Source organism: Wolffia australiana, chromosome 12, assembly GCF_029677425.1.
Source record: "Wolffia australiana isolate 7733 chromosome 12, ASM2967742v1".
Taxonomy (NCBI): Eukaryota; Viridiplantae; Streptophyta; class Magnoliopsida; order Alismatales; family Araceae; genus Wolffia; species Wolffia australiana.
Window position 1 is genome coordinate 14,282,158 of NC_135846.1, and position 18,004 is coordinate 14,300,161.

Consider the following 18,004-nt stretch of genomic DNA (forward strand, 5'->3'; position numbering starts at 1 on the left):
GTATGTTAATGCAACAATGATGACAATTGAGTCATTAATAAAAGTAAAATTTTCATTATAATCACCAAAAAATTTAAGAAACTACCTCTAATTAATATGGTCATCTTTAAATGAATAATTTTTTTAATAGTTTAAAGTCGAATTTATACTTCTGAAAAATATTTATTTGGGCACAAATGATTCGTGGGGAGATAGGGTAGATTTAGATTTTTATGTTGCCCAACTTGATTTCTCATAATCAATTTATCATTACAACTTTGTGAAAGTTAAATTTATTTGCAAGTAGTAAATGAAAATGTAGACTTCAGCCACCTGCGTTGATGCCTTAGCCACATGCAGCTTGCCTTAGGCATCCATAACCTCTTTGTAACCAGCAGCCTCCACCCAATAATGGAGGAAAGGGTGAGCTAAACCCAAGCACACCAAAGCACCCATTTACGAAAAAGGTGACCTGCCACCACCCAAACCTCAAAAACCAACATGCTCTTCAACACAATGATTTAGCTGAATGTTGGAGAACATGTAGCAAAAGATGACAAATGACCTATTAGAATCACTTTCAATCAAGAGGCACATCTGTTAGTACATCTCCTATTAGGACCACTCAAATAAGGTCATTTCGGACCACCAAATAGCCCCTAATCAGGATGATAAACGAGAATAGGTGTCAATTAGGTTGGTTTAGGATTTTGATTTATTTATTATAGTTTTCCTTGCATAAAACAGAGAGGAAGAGTCCAATCTACAAGGAGCATGTACTGAATAAGAAAATTTAATCTTTCATTTTTATTTTTTAGGATTTTATGAACTTTCTAAGAACTCAATCTAATTTAATAATTATAATTGTAATGAAAAAATAGAAAATTTATTCAAATATATTTTAGATGATGAGAAAACACTAATCCTATTTAACCTAACTTACACATAATTTATATCATAATTTTAGAGGAATTGGGGTAAATCTTGTAGTTATTAATAATAATTAAATCTATTAAAGTGTCCACGCCAGCCATCGGAGGTGTCCATGCCCTCGGATCCGCCAGCGTGGACTGATGCAGGTGATGCGAAACGACGGCGGCTGGGATCGAACGGCGCGTTTCACGTCACAAGTGAAATGATGATATGATATAACTTTGTCAAATTTATGGGACTGAAGTTTATAAACGAGCAGATAAGACGCGGACAAGTAAGCGCAGTAGATTGGGGAGTAGAATGATCCGGAAATCAGACTCCCGCTGACCCGCTGAATCTACTAGACGACTAGGACGGAGGGGCGTCTAACGCCCTGGAGAGTTCGATATTTAAGCAATCATAGACAATCCGCTTACCTCAAAGAATCCTGCTCTGGCTACGCCTATTCCGATGTTCGATCTAGAGGTAATACTGGAATAAGAGGAGGAGACGAGCAAACCTGATGGTGGCTTAGTCCAAGGCACAGCTGAAATGGCGGGTCACGCGCGACACGGTGATGACAGAGCTGGCGGACCACGGCGATCACGGCGCGGGCGCGGAGTTGACGAGCGCTGGGAGGACGACAGTCCGCCGCGCACTATCGGGTCACGACGGATTGACGAGTCCGCGGCGCGCGGTCGGATCACGAGGTCGCTGGCTGGGGCGGGCTGGGCGCGACGCTGGGGCGCGACGCGGCGGGCAGCGGCGCTGGGCGTGGACACGCGCCGGTCTTCGCGGGCAATGCTGAGGCGCGGCGAGAGCGGCGGGAAGCAGGGTCCGCGGGAGAGTGTAGAGGTGAGGCGAGAGGGTTCCAGAACGGGGTTTGGGGATCAAGAATCAAGAAGAAGAAGGGGAGGGGGAGGGTCGAGGATGGGGTTCCAGAAACGGGATGGGGTTGATGATAAGATCAAGAATGGTGAAGGGGGAAAGGGATCAAGAAACGTTGGGTGAATGATGGAAGAAGATCAAGAAATGGCGAGGATGATGAAGGGAATCAAGAACGAAGGTGAAGAAGGGGGAGGGATCAAGAAATGGCGAGGACGATGAGGGGAATCAAAAGGTGAAGAAGGGGGAAGGGGATCAAGAAATGGCGAGGACGATGAGGGGAATCAGGAGCGGGGTAGAAGATGGTCGGGCGAATAGTTGAGAAGGGTGTAGGTGGAGGAGAGAATCAAGAACCTTGGCGACAGAGGTTCTTGATGCCGCGGGCGAGTCTCCTCGATGAAGAAAATCTCGATGCAGTGCAGCGCCTCGGCTGTGTTCAGATGCCTCTAGAGTAATCTCGATGCAGGCTTCCGTCCGAGGCGATGCCGACTTCTTGAATCTTTAAACGTAGCGGAGTGATCACGGCACATTAGCACGCATTCGGCCCGGAGTGATCTCGACACATGGATCGTGAGCTCCAGCCACACCCCTACACTACGAAGCTCTTGAAAAATTCAATTCATTCAAAAAAATGTTCTTGGGCATGCCTCCCTTATATAGGGAGGAGGGGTGCCAAGAGAACGTGGGAGAGATCACAAATTCAAATACAATTCTAAAAGATAAAATCAAAGACGAGGATGGGCCCTACGATAATGGCCCAATCCATAATTCGGAAAGAAATACAACATGATGATGAAAGTAATAAAATGGTAAAGTCTTGCTTACCCGGAGTACTTAAACGGATGGCGCCGCGTGGCTGATGGCCATCGTAGCATCCTCGGTGCGTCGCTGAGCCGCCATCTGCTGGATGGTCCTCCATCAGCAGGACAGCTAGGGCGAACAAGGGCGATTGAGGACGAATGGGACAACGACGAAAGGAGGGTGCTAACGGGTTTGGTAGGATGGATAAACAGACCACATAAATCCACACGATCAAATTCTGAGCTTAAAACCAATGAAATGCTGGTGGTGCAGCCTCGTTCCTCGTTGAGGGCGGGAGTATTGTCTTCAACCACCGCGATGATGTCAAAGCACCAAATCCAATACACGAATTCATGTCACGAGGAAAACTCACAAAGGAGAGATATTTTGGGAATTCCAAACCAAATCTAATCTGATGGGGGTGGAAACTTCTCGTGGAATACTGGTCGAAGAACACGGCGACACCAAAGAGTTCAGCGCGCATGGGCGCGCGGCAGAAAGCGCCATGCGCGCGACGCATGGGTATTGGATGGACGAGATCCAACCGCGGCTTGGGGTTGTCAAGGGGGAGTCGCCTTTATGGGTTCGGGCAACACCCCAAAACCTAAACGGTATGCCTGGCGTAAGAAGCGACAGCCTAGGCTGTCTGAACAAAGTGAGAAGGGAAGGCAGAGGTAGCGGCGATGCGAGGGCAGCTGTGGCAAGGGCATGTGAGATCGGAGATAGCGAGAAGGAGGGTAGGTGGGGGCAAGCACTCCAAGAAGAGAAAGATAACTCAGAAATAAACTTTCCTAATTGTTTGAAACAATAGCCTATACATATAGGCCTTGGAGGAAAGAGAAAATACAACTTAACGATTTAGAAATTAAAGACGATATATTGAAGTAGTTGTTGATCGATGAGTGAAGGAGCTATAATGGTGGCGGGCGTGACCAGAGCGGCGCGCTGACTTTGCTGATGGTGTGGTGGTGTCTAATGCGAGCGCGCGGGCGCCAGCGCCATCATGGACTCATCCGACATACCTTAATACCATAAAAGACAAAAAAAAGAAAAAGTCAAAAAACATTAAATGCTGCTACAGCAAGGGTTCCCCGAGTCCATCTCGCCCCGTGACACCCACGGTCGCGACGCGCCCGGCCCACACAATGGACTCACGGACCTCTCCGCGTTCAAAAATTGGGCGTTGGCAATCAATGCCAACGCTCAATTAAGACGCCTTTAGCCATGTCATATCCGGAATGAATCTCCTCTCCAAAATGATTTTTCACGACCGTCGGATCTGCCACCTCATCCCTAGAGGATGGTCTACCAAACCAATCGCTCAGATCCCTCCACGCAACCTTCTCCACATTGGCCCACCGACAAGGCTGACATGGGACCGAGTTGACCCGAGAGACTTGGTCAATCCTTGCCAGGTTGATCATTTGGTCAATCCTAACCGAGGAGACCTGGTCAACTTGGTCAACCTCAAACCTGATCGAGTTGACTATTTAGTCAATCCAGATCAAGGAGACATGGTTGACTTGGTCAAACAGGACCAAATTCCCCTGGTTGACTCGTTCAACCCCGACTTGGTCAACTTGGTCTAGATTGACCAGGTTGACTTGGTCGACTTTGACCGAGTTGACCAGAATGACGCCAATGTTGACTCGGTCATCCTTGACTCGGTCGACCAGGGGAACTCGGTCAACACTGATTGAGACTATTATGACACCATAGTGAACCCCGCGGCATATTGCGATTGATAGTGACCGAGTCCCCACGGATGACTATACCAAGTCGACCAGCGATCACCGTGGTTTAATTGATTTGACGCATGATACGTCACTACCTGGACAACCACCATGCTTCCACCACTTTATGATGACACGACCACCAAATGGGGTTACATTGACTCAAAGGGGATGCAAGTAGTAGCCTTCTCCAAAGAGGAGGTCTCGAGGATGGCACTACCATTTGCCCACACATTGATAGGGAGATTTACTACGAATTGCTCACTTATTGACGATATCATGAGGGTTTACTTAGCGTCGGGGAATTTCCTCGGATCGGTGGTTATTGGCGCACACAACCATCGGCAGTCTTCATTAGCTTCCAATTGGGATGATCGATCTGGATAGGTTTCCTGGCTACTGCCACATCTCTTCATCTTTAGCTGGTGCAGTTGGAACATTTATACATCTTGATAAAGACGTACATCTGTTCAATCGCCCCGGATATACACAGGTATGTGTCGAGATAGATCTCCTTGAACCCATTCACTACATGATATTCATTTGGAACGCCAGCCCATCGTATTTGTACCCTCCTTGGCCATACTCACATGTGTCGCTAAAAGGCATCATCGACCACCTCAACCCCATGAAAACTCACTACCCATGACCGCCGCCGAGCACCCGCCCCACCCCGTATCGCAAGGTGTACCTAGTGTCCCGCCCCCACGAGATTCTATGCTGCCCGCCCTGTGCCCAGCCAGCGCCACCGCGCCTCTGCTGGGTGAAGAAGGGCGGGCAAAGCGCTCCCACCCTAAACTCGGGGCCCCTTATAATAAAGAGCTTTGGGCAAAGGTAAGGAGATAAGTTCCCCACTTACCTCAAATACCTTTGCCTTATTAGATGGGCTAGGGAGACATGATAGAGATTGCACGGAGGTCAAACATATCCATTCTGCTATACCATCCCCCCCTCCTTCGCGTCCCCCCCAATCCCCCAACCTACATTGCCCTCTCGTAGTCTCCTCCCACCATTCCACCCCCCTTCCACACCTATCCCCCCCTTAGCACTGATGCCAGACCTCATCAAGGCATCGTCCGGTCGACACCGAGGGTAGCAGCTCGGTATCGAATCAGGATCTTGATCGGACGTCGACAGCAAGTGCCGTCTGATAATGCGAATGGGCAGGTATAGATGATGATGAAAATGCGAGGAAAGTCCTATCAGACATGCGCGGCGCGACCTGGCGGTGTTGCTGCCCAGAGATAGACGAGATCGCTCCTGGTGAGGTCAAAAACTCAACTCGCCCGAGAGGGTCGAGGTGACGAACGGGATATCCCGCTAATATGCTCACCGCAGTCGGGAGGACCTGACTCGTACCAGGCAAGTAAGACTTCGAACAGATTGTCGAAAGTAAGAGGTAGGGTAGGGGTACATTCGCGCCACGCTGGCGCGAAATCTCGTGAGAACTTAGATGGTGCGGAGGCGGTGAGTCAGTCAGTTATGGTGAAGGCGAGGTGCCAGGTGATCGCATCGAGCCGCTGGCCGGGTGTGGTGTGGCCGGGCGGCGCTGCCGACCGCGGCAATGCGGGCCGGGTGCCCAAGCATGAGCGGGCACGGCGCGGCGACGGAATGGCGTGTGGGGTGGCCGCGGCGCCGTCGATCGGGCAAATCACGGCCGTGCCCAAGAGCAATGGAACTCAGGTGACGCAACTACGTGCACGCGCGGCGGTACGATACGCGCGAGAGGCGCGCAAGGGCCATGCGCCGAGCGAGGCGCAGAGCGAAGCGCGGGCGCACGCTCGCCACGCCGCGCGATCGCTGGCACGCTGGGGTCGCACGCGAGAGAGTCGGCGGCATGGTAGCAAGCGCGATGGCACACGGGGTGATGGCCGATCGCGGGACGGTGGAGCACCCAGAGCTGAGGATGGCGTCTCTTCCTTCTCTTCTTCTTCCTTCTTCTTTAACTTCCAAAACGATACTTTCAATGAAAATTTCAAGAGTCCTTATATAGGAAGGATGAAATAGGCCCCTTAAACTACAAAGGAAAAAGAAAATAAAAGGCTTATAAGGCCCACTAGGTAGATGGGAGGGGAAGATATCCTCATATGGGTTCTTCCCCTCACTAAAATGACAAAATGATAAAGACGAAAAGCGATGAAAAGAAAATAAGAAACGAGTAAGTAAAATGATCAGAAGATGGCGTGTCATCACGCGGAATATCTGAACGATGGTGCCGTGCCATCAAGCACCTTCCCCACCATCCCCGCCTACCTGCTCTCCTCCAACTTCCCCACCTTCCTCACCTTCCCCACCATCCCCGCCTACTTGCTCCCCCCCACCTCCCTCCTCTACCCCCCCCCCCCCCACTCTACCATCCCCTTGCCCTCCTCCCTTGGAACCATCCCTCAACCCATCCCTATTCGCCCCACCCTAACCACACTCCCCACCACTTGATATACACACCTCCTGCCTGACCTCCACCCATCACATATCACCATTCCCTAGTTCGGAGGATACTTGTGAGGATACTAGCAGCCATGCTTCCAGAGGAGGGGAGGACGATGATGCCTCCATCTCTAAGGAATCAGACATCGACAACCCATTAGAGCATCACTCGGATGCTCCTTACACGCGTCGCATCTATAACACTAGATTGAGGGTGTGTCATGCGAGCCGATAGCTTTATGATTCCAAGTCTTGTTTGGAATTGTAGAGGGATCGGCAACCCTCTAACCCAATCACATCTCCTCTCCCTAATAAAGAAGTGCAACTTAGGAATAGTTGGACTTATTGAGCTGATAGCTACATTGGATAACTCCCACTCCATTGCGAGGAATCTTGAAATGGATCATGTTTATTGTCACTCGAATAAGCATTATTCGTTGGAACTACTGGTTGAAGGGGGACCCGCCCACTTTCTTTGACGCATCGCCTCCCACCAAGCCCTACATACTTACCATAGTCTATGCCCCCTATAGACACCAAGTACAGGAGGCCCTCTGGGTAGAACTCGTCTCACATATCCATTCCCACTCTAGGCTTGTTGATCTCCCTTGGTTTCTAGCTAGGAGAAGTGGACTTGGTGTAATGGCCATCGGGGAGAAGTGGACTTTTGTACACAGCCATTGGCATGGAATGATCTCGACATCAGCTATGGAGAACTTCAGTTATCGACTGAGGAATCTCAAGTTCCACCTGAATAGTGGAATCAAAATGTCTTCGGCGATGTCCACGCACCGGTCGAAGCACGATCTACAGTTGCAAGATGTTTGCTTGATCCGTCATAGAGCCCATGCTAATTATACGACCCTCTTAGAGACGTATGATCAAGATCCCGGCCAGCTAGCATGAGCAAGATTGGAGATTTATTGTTCGCTCCTCTCCTCACAACCAACTGTTGTGAGTGAGGGCCTTCTCGCCTCTATCCCTCACTTGGTGTCCGACCAAGAAAATGCCCTCCTCACAGCTCTTCCTACTTGAATAGAGATCAAGGAGGTTGTCTTTTCCTTGGCTAGGAACAAGGCTCCAGGACCGGATGGATTCTCAGTGGAATTCTATACTGCATGCTGAGATATCGTAGGCACAGATTTGGTCCTTGCTATCAAGGAGGTGTTTACGCGCAAAGTTTTCCCTCGAAGTAGGAAATCCACTTTTTTGGCGGTCATTCCAAAAGTGGACACTCCAACTACTTTTAGAGACTTTTGCCCCATTAGTCTTTGTAATGTATGCTACAAAGTTGCATCCAAAATCATTACAAATTGACTAGGGAACTTCCTTGATAGACTTATCTCACCTGAATAGTGTGGTTTTGTCAGGGGTCGACAGATCCATGATAATATCTTGCTCATTCACAAGCTAGCCCAGTCCTCGGGCTCAAATGTCATCATCTAATTGGATATGGAGAAGGCCTTTGATTGAGTCGAGTGGACTTTCCTTACCCAAGTGTTGCTTGTCTTTGGGTTTATCACGGCTCATCGATCTCATCGATGCCTTGAAGAGTAGCTTTATTGTTGGTCCTTCCACCACTATAAAGCGCTCTCAGATAATCTAGCACCATACCTGCTACTCACGAGAATGCCTCCGATTCGACTATCTTGGATGCCCTATCTTTCTAAGACCCGCTAGGCATCATTACTTTGATGCCTTGTTGGGTAAACTTAGAAAGAAACTAGAGGGATGGAAACTTCATTTCCTTTCCCCTAGAGGGCGTATCCAACTCATTCGACATGTCCTCGTGAGAATCCCGCTGCATACCCTCGCGGTCCACCCACTATCGCTTTCAGTTCTCCACTCAGTGGAACAACTATGCGCACGTTCCTTATGATCCGGACACTTTGAGGGAGAGAGTCGCCATCATTGGGTTTCTTGGGAGAAAGCATGTTGGTCGACGGCCGAGGAGGGTCTGGGGATCAGGCGCCTCACAGATCTCCAGGACATGCTTCAAAAGAAGCTAGTATGGGGTATGCACACCACACACTCCCCATTGGGAAGTTTTATCCCAGCCAAGAATGGCGAGTGGGCCCGTCGAGAGATAGATATCCAAGGACATCGGAGATGGCAGACATGGCAGTGCCACTTGCTTGAGACCGTTCAGGTCACACGTTGGCATATTGGCCGAGGAGAGATTAGTGCCTGGTTTGATACTCGCACACTGATGGGCCGTTCGCTCTCCATCCACATTTTGTACCCCATCAAGTGCGACTTATAGTGGCCCATCTGCTTATGGGCAACACGCAACACCTATGGGAGCAGTATGGCCTCCCTTCAGCCACATTACCCGAGGCCCAAAGTACTCCAATCAGGTCTAGTCCAAACCGTGGAGTCCCATCCTTTAGCATGGCCATTTGGACACTCACACTTAGAGGAGCCTACTTGTGGAGCTCTTCTTGGGAGCATTTCCATGAGAAATCCCCCATCCAGTACTGGGATCGCCGCATTTGGCATCCGACGATCCTTACTGCCTCCTTTTTCCTTTGGAGGCTCTTACATTGCGACCTTCCTACTGATGATCGAGTGATCTGTATAGGTCACTCTCTCTCAATTACTGCTGCCACTATTGTCCCATATCCCCACAGACTAAGACCATGGACCATCTTTTCTTCCATAGTGAGATAGCTCGAATGTTGGCGCCAAATCACACACCATTACGCCCACTACTTCACACTCCACTAATCCCATTTGAGTGTTTTGGCAAGATGTTTCTCTTGCCAACATGCTCTAAGCGGAGCCCCATCCTACACATCACCATAGCCTATTTACTATGGGAGATATGGAAAGGGCAAAACTCTTCTCGTTTTGCAGGTTCGCCCATGCGCGCCGTGGATATCATGCATGGAGTCAAGCTGTGGATACGACACATCCACCATCTCATCCCGTCTCAAGCCTGTAGCTCAGCACTAGCATGCGACCTCCTCCGCTCCTGGGGCATTCTGGTGACCCTCACCCCTATCCGCATTCAATTACAGGTCATTTATTGGCTCCCACCGCCAATCGGCATCCTCAAATTGAATGTGGATGGTGCGGCCAAGGGGAACCCAAGGCCCTTAGGGGGAGGTGGTATCCTCCGAGACCATACAGGGAGTATCCTCTTTGCTTTCTCATCTTTCTATGGCATACAAACTAATACAGTAGCCGAAGCTATGGCGATACGTGATGGTTTACTCCTCTACGAGGAATGAAACATTCATTATATCATCGTAGAGTCGGACTCACAGGTGTTAGTTGACATGCTTCGTGTAGGTACATGCTCCCAGTGGCGACTACACCCAGTGTTGTAGGATATCATGCGGTGCCGCCCTTGCACAACTAGCTGCTCGACATCCGCCGCGAGAAGGCAACTAGAAAACAAATGCCCTCGCCAACCACGTGGTACACACACTCCCTTCATCTCTTTTTCTTTCTTGGCAAGCGCCCTCACGACAGCTAGGGGATGCTATTGTGTCGATCATCTCGGCTTGCCGACCCTCCGCACACATCAGACACTCACGACGGCGCCCACGAGAATGGCAGATCGCGCGGCAGCACTCGAGGTGGGAGTGCTCACCCTCCCGCCTAGCCGACGACGCCTCAAGCCAGAGGGGTGGACTGCGCCTCGAAGGAGGTCCTCGCCACGCACTTCATTGATGCCATATGATGGCGGCGAGGACAGCTCCAATACCGCTCCATCATCTTCATCGCGGGGCTCGTGGACGTCGACATGCGCACTTCATCGAGCACCTGCAAGGTATCATTTATGTATCTTTTCATTTTCTGAACATGGGCGTGGACGAGTGGGATTCGAGTGTAATTGGGATATTTATACACGCCCACGCCTATAAACACTTATAAACACTCGACATATCTATAAAATCCCCTTGGTGTCTACTAGGCACGGTTGATCGGCTCACGACCACAACCGCAAGGTTGGCCGCACTCGCACCGTGTTTTTGCCCCAAAAATTGGAGGAGAGAGAATGCGTAAGGGCATATACACGAATATTTTAGGCGGCGTTCGCTACAATTGCTTGTTTTATTAAGGGCTTTCTTGAAAAACGCAAAGAGCCTCCGCCTTGTCGACGTGGAAGAACTTTAGCCGTTGGATAAAAATCTAACGGCGATCGCACATGTGTATGTGGCAGGAGGTAAGTTCACCGCCTGCGCGGCACATACAATGTGCGTGCATGGGCGACGTGACGTACACACAAGTAGGCAAAGGAACGAAAATGCACGCAGCGCAGCAGACAAAACGCACGCAGAATGCGCACTAACGAAAATTTAATTGTTTTTTTTCTCTCGCCAAGGGCACGCTTTTCCATATAACCTAAGTATAAAAGCTAAATCTTGAGAGGGGGAGCTCATTCTTGATGGTTCTCTATCACACCTGCAAGAGAGAGAGGAGTCCCACCCTGGATCAAGTTATGTGGTACTTTTTCCTTGATTGTATTTGGATTTGTGCATTTTGAATGAGATTAGTTCAATTTCTTGTTTCTTCTTCTTGGTTTTGATCTGAAATTCTAAATCGCTTGGCTTGAGCGGCATGTACAAGCCCTGATTAAGATTGAGAGGAGAATTTGAGGGATTCAACTAAGCATTCAACTGCATTCCAAAGAAAAACTCTAAAAAATTAGTTTTAATTTTAGAGATTAAATTATCCCCATTTCAGTTCTGAATTATCAAAGTTGCAAAACAAACCAAACTCAAATTAAACATTCCTTTAGTTTCTCTAATTGACCTCTTGGATCCTTTTATTAGGATCAAAGAAGCCAATTTAGAGCTCCATATTTCTTCTATTCATCTCAACTCTTCTACCCCCTTTCTAAATTATCATCTAATTAGGTGACTTGATCCTCATTGAAGATCAAATTCTGTTTAATCAGAGTGAAACGACCAATACAATCACCAAATCGAATTCCTTACTAGCTTCCATTGACGACACTGCATTTATCACTATACGCCTTAAGTGGAGTTCTTATAAATTTTATTGCATAACCCAAAATCCACAACGACAAGGGCTTAAAATTGCATAGTTTTTACCCTATTTTCGCTTATCACTAAGCTAAGTATTCTACCTATGACAAAGAGTTTTATGCGATTGTCCAATCCTTACGCCATTGGCGCCACTATTTGCTCTCCAAGGAATTCGCCTCTACTCTGACCACAACGCTTTAAAGTATCTCCACTCCTAGCAGAAATTAAACTCTAGGCACATTAAGTGGGTCGAATTCATTCAGTCTCATACCTTTGTCCTTAAACATAAGAAAGGCATTGAGGACCGAGTAGCAGATGCCTTGAGTAGACGAGTCCACTTGTTGAATGTCATGAAGATCGAGGTTATTGGCTTTGATCACACGAAGGACCTATATCCTGATTGCCCAGATTTTGCTCCCATTTTACAGAATTTAGGCAATAACCCGAACCCTGATAACCTAGATTATATCTTAGAAAATGGATTCTTACTTTATGATCGCCGCCTATGCATCCTAAGCAGTCATCTCTTAGGGTTTTTCTTGTGTGGGAGAAGCATGCCGGAGGCCTTAGTGGCCATTTTGGGAGAGATAAAATGATTGCCATGGTCGAGCACAGGTTCTATTGGCCATCCCTTAAGCAAGACTGTAGCTAACGTAGTCTCCCAATGTCGTGTATGTTCCCTTCCCAAGCAGATTAAACAAAACACTGGCCTTTACACCCCTCTTCCGGTCCCCGATAAACCCTGGGACAATGTGAGCATCGACTTTGTGTTAGGGCTTCCAAGGACGAACAAACGCTATGATTCCATCATGGTTGTTGTGGATCGTTTCTCGAAGATGGCTCATTTCATCCCTTGCTTTAAAACTTGTGATGCTTCTCATTTCGCTCAATTATATTTCAATGAAGTTGTGCGTCTCCATGGGCTTCCAAAAAGCATAGTATCGGACAGAGATGTCCAATTCACTACCTAGTTTTGGAAGATTCTTTGGCATCTTTTGGGGACGAAGCTCAAATTTTCCACGACTTTTCACTCCCAAACTGATGGACAGACCGAGGTTGTTAATAGGAGCCTCGGCAACCTATTACGATTGCTGGTGGGAGACAACCTTAGGTCTTGGGATTCTGTCATTCCGCGTGCCAAATTTGGCCACAATGCGTCAGTCAACCGTACAACTGGTTTGAGTCCATTTGAGATAGTGCATGGTCATCGACCTCGTACCCCTACCGACCCCATACCTATGTTACCGCATGCTAGAGTCTCAGATGACGGTCACGAGTTCGCTGATCATATTTGAAGTCTGCATGAGGAAATCCATACATGTATCATAAATAGTAATGCCTCATATAAACAGGCTGCAGATTTTCACCGTCTTTTTTGCGAATTTAAAGAAGGTGAAATGGTGATGGTGAGGGTTAGGCCGGAGAGATTTTCCTCCAAACGGGCTGCTAAGCTTCGTGCTCATAGTGCCGGGTCGTTTCCGATCCTCAAACGAGTTGGGGAAAATGCATATGCCGTCGACATACCCTCCTCGTGGGGAATAAGCACCACTTTCAATATCTCGGATATAGTCGCGTTTAAAGCCCCACCTCCTTCATCTAAAGGCCCTGTTCTACCCCTCGGACATTCTGGTGACCGAGTTTGACTTGTCCACTCCCCCATCACTACCTTTTGACTGGCATGAGATCATCGAGGAAATACTAGACGAGGTAATCACCTTCACCAAAGGTGGGACGATGCGGAAGTTTCTTGTTCGTTGGTAGGGCAAAGCATCAGCGGACGACACGTGGATCATGGAGGAGGATCTAGCTCGCCTGTGACTGGATTTAAGGACCCCGCTGGAGCTTTCTGCCGCTTACTCGGCTGAGTCGAGTTCTTTGCACCCCGGGGGAATTGATGGCAAGGATGCCAACACACCACCATCGGACGTGTCGCCACGGTCAACCGGCGTCAACTTCTCCGCCACAGATACACCGCCACAATCAACCAACGCCATCACTCCCGCCACGGGCATGCCACAACCATCTCCGCTTACGCCGCCTCCACGCTTGCACGTCAACACTCCTACTAAGGACACGCCGCAACCGTCTCCACTACACACGTCTCCACGTACGCATGTTCCTTCGCGCATCATGACACGTCACCAATGGCAGATCAACAACTACCCCGTGGAATGACATGAAGCACGTCTCGTCTTTAATTTCTCATTTTTAAATTGTATTTTCTCTTTCCTCCAAGGCCTATATGTATAGGCCATTGTTTCAAGAAATAATTAGGCAGTCATATTTCAAGAATTGAGATTTGTTTAACTCTTCTTGGAGGACTGCCAAAGCCTCCCTATCTCTCCAGCCATAGCGCTGCTGCCACGCCTCCGCTGCTGGCCTTCCACCCTCGCTCTTCCTCCTCTCTCTCTTGATGACTCTCAAATATGTCATCAAATAATTAAACTTTTTAGTTTTCATTCATCAAAATTATAATGTTAATTCATGCTAATATCATGCACATGCATCATTTTATGAAATCACTAACCCCACTTGATCCTTTGAATCAAGTGGAATATATTTAACATTTTATGGTTAGTAAACATTCAGAGACAGGTTAAGAAGATCAAGGAAAGAGACGAGGATCAAGAGGAGCGCGTAAAATTCAAAGAAGCAAAATTACGAAAATGCCCTGGGCATGACTTAAGAGAAACCTATAAATACTCTCTTGAGAGTTGATTTTAGGTTGTTCAGAATTCCTCTCAAGGAGCTAAGGCTTGGAGAGGAAGGATTTCTGCACCCTCCAAGAGCTGCTGAGCATTGGAGTTGGGAGGAGAAGGAGCCTGAGGTTTAGCCGAAGCAAGGAGATCTCTACCTCGCCGTGAGGGACGTGACACCGGGTGGAGAGATTGTTGAGGTTTCAGAATTCTCTCTTCTCCCTTCTGAAGACAATCTGTATTGGATTGAAGATCACACCTTGTGTTTTCAGCAGTTCCAATAACAATTGTTGGTAGATTACTCTTAGAATTCTATTCAGTATTGTTTTCATTGATTTTCTTCAGTTATCCATCTCCAATCTTGTTCACCAGTCTGCTCATCCAAATTCCAGCAAACCCGCAGGTTCAGCGAGAAGAATCGCAAGCACAGACCCTCTGTGCAAGCGATTTAGCGCGCTGAACCGGCACTCACCACCCGCGCGAAGCTCGTGACAGGCAGGTCGCACGCGCGCAGTACAGCCTCGCGCTACGAGGAGCACCGCACGCCAGAGCGCGCGAGCGGCTACGGGCGGCGCGAGTCGCCGTGACGCAGGCACCTTTGCGCCGCAGGCATCGTGATGCCTCGCCAAGCGCCTACAAGACAGCGACCATCGCAAGCAGCTCGCGCTAGCTTGCAGCGATCGCTGTGCTCTGTGCGCAGAGGCACAAGCACACCAGGTGCTTGTGTTTTTGTCTTCTTCACAAGCGTGAGCTTGTGAGCAGGAGAACCTATAGAATTTTTATAATAAGTATATTTACAATTAAAACGGGGGTCATTCTGCAACAAGAGAACTTACTATACTGACCTAAGGTGATTAATTAAATTTCTCTGAAGATAGTTAAGTTGATTAAAAGAACTGAATTATATATTCCCTGAGATAAACTAACTCAAAAGCGAGAATCAGTACTGTCTTACTTGCTCCCTGTGGATCGACCCTCACTTGCCCTAAGCCGTGAGGTTTACAAATTCGTTGTATAAGCTCAAATCCTCACACCACACATCAGTTAAATAACCAGTAAAAAACACTTAAAATTTGAGTTTATCAACTGGCGCCGCTGTCGGGGAGCACGGTATTATAGTAAGAATTTTTGTTTTTCTGAATCTACAGTCGTTCTTTATTATCCTCTTAAGCTGAAGGACTTTAAAATCCTCAGCTCATCGTCTGCTAACATTTTGCTGAAGATTTATGGTAGTTACACGCTCAGGAGCTGGTGAGAAGTCTGCAGAAAAAATTATTAGAGACGCCACTCCAGATTCTACAGTTACAGAACCAGAAATTCAGCAGAGAACTATGGCTGAAGATATTCATCAGCAGCATGGGAGGAGGACCATGCTGGACAGGTCGACACCGGCTGAAGTTTCACTACAAACCGATGTAAATCTGAACATCGCGACGGTATTTTATTTCGATATGACAATGCATTAATTAATTCCTTACCTGAATTTAATGGATTGCCTGCCCAAAACCCATTAGAATTCCTTTGATGATTTCCATATTAGGTGTTCATCTCAAAACGCTCTAGGATATCTACAGAAATTTTAAAAATAAAATATTTTCTCTCTAACTTTAAAAGATAAAGCATTTTCCTGGTATCACAATTTAGGAATTACTTTTAACTCGTGGAAGAGATGCAGGAAAATTTCTGCAGAAATTTTACCCTCTCCAAAACCAACTTTATAGAAGAGAAATTATTAACTTCCATCCTCACGATGGTGAGGCATTTAGTGAGTCATGGGAGAGGTTCAATGATCTGCTGAGGAAGTGCTCTCACCATGGCATTGAGCAATGTCAATTAGCCCAAATTTTTATGAATCGCCTCTGATTTCATGAAAAATAAAGTGAATCTCACACCGTGGCACGCTTTACACCGCTTATGAGGATGAAGTTTTGATATTTTGGAGAGAGTTGCAGAAACTGACTTGCAGGAGATTGAGCCAACCAAAACGGGAGAAACTTGCAACCAAAAAGGGCAGGGTTCTGCAGGTCAATGCAAAGGAGGGAGAGATGCAAGCTTAACTTAAGGGAGACCAATCAGAAATTGGAGGAGCTCACCTCCACCTTGAAGAACGCCTTCCTATGTAACTCGCCTATCGTGAAAGCTAAGATTTGCTCTCTCTGTTTTAGCAGAGAGCATGAAGATGGAGCCTGCAAGCCATGGAAGAGGAGGTGAAGGCATTCAACCAGTCGCAACAACCATGGGCAGGTCAAAAGCGGCCAAATTTCCAAAACAGAGAGACCTTCCACCAAGGGAACAAGCCGGCAACTCAACCTCCGTTCCAGTAGAGGCAACCATTCCAGCACAGGCCTCCACAGCAGTATCAGGTTCCATCTCAGAACCAACCTGATTTTTCTTCACTTACCCCCGTCCTTTCAGATATGATAGAGAAGCAAAACCAAAAGTTGCGGGCGGAGATGGAGATGAAGATGCAAATGATGATGGAATTTCAAACAAAGCAAATGCTGGAGTCTCAAGAGCAAATGAGGAAGATGCTAGAAAGCTTCAGGCCTGCACACCTGAACACCAAGGTATATCTCTAGACCTACCTTGCACATCTTATAAACTTCCCACGAAACCATTAATAAATCCATGCAACTTGCATCATGTTCAGCACTCCATTCCTGATGAGACGAATGGAGACGATCCTGAAGTTCTAGCAATCTCAAAATTGAGAAATGGAAAAGAACTTCAAATCCCTATCAGAACTCTAGAGAGAATTCTAAGAAGGGGAATGAACCACGAGAGGAAGAAGGAGAGGATTCTCCCTACGTGGAGGAACCTCTACCTTCTAGGAGTGGGCAACATGTTCCTTACCCTTCCGCTTTAAATAGAAAAAAAACCGATCCTTGATTATGAAAACCGATTGCTGGAGAATTTTAAAAGCCACCATGACTGTAACTGTAAAAGACATGCTTAGGTGCGCACCCTCCCTAAAGAAGTACCTTAAGGACTCTTGCACCATTAGGAAGCCTAGGGAAGTAGTTAAATTATCTGAGAACGCTCTAGCATTCTTAATGCCATCCCTATCAAAATGAGAGACCCCGAGCCCCTTTCATCACATGTGAAATTGAGGAAACACATTTTCTAAAGTTTTATTAGATACGGAGCAAGCATAAGCATCATCCCAACGGCATTATATGAGGAGTGTGGGTTTGGAGAATTGGAGGAAATACACATGGATTTACTCCTAGCCGATGGAACCGTGAGGCAACCTAAAGGAAGGTTAACCGACGCCATGATCACTGTAGAGAATTGTGAAATACCTGTAGATTTTATAGTGACTGATGTGAAGATATCGAAACATTAGCTTAGCTCCTATTATCTTAGGAAGACCATTTCTAGTTACGTGCAAAACGAGTAATGGATTGGGAAAAGGGGACGTGGAGTTTAAAATTGGAAAGGAGAGAGTTCAACTTGATATATCAAAATGATGAAGTGTCCCTTAGGAAGCAATGAGGAGTTAAAATTGTGTGCAGGGGTGACGGAGAGGATGTGATTAAGGAATACTTGTCACAAGTAGAGGGCAGAGAGC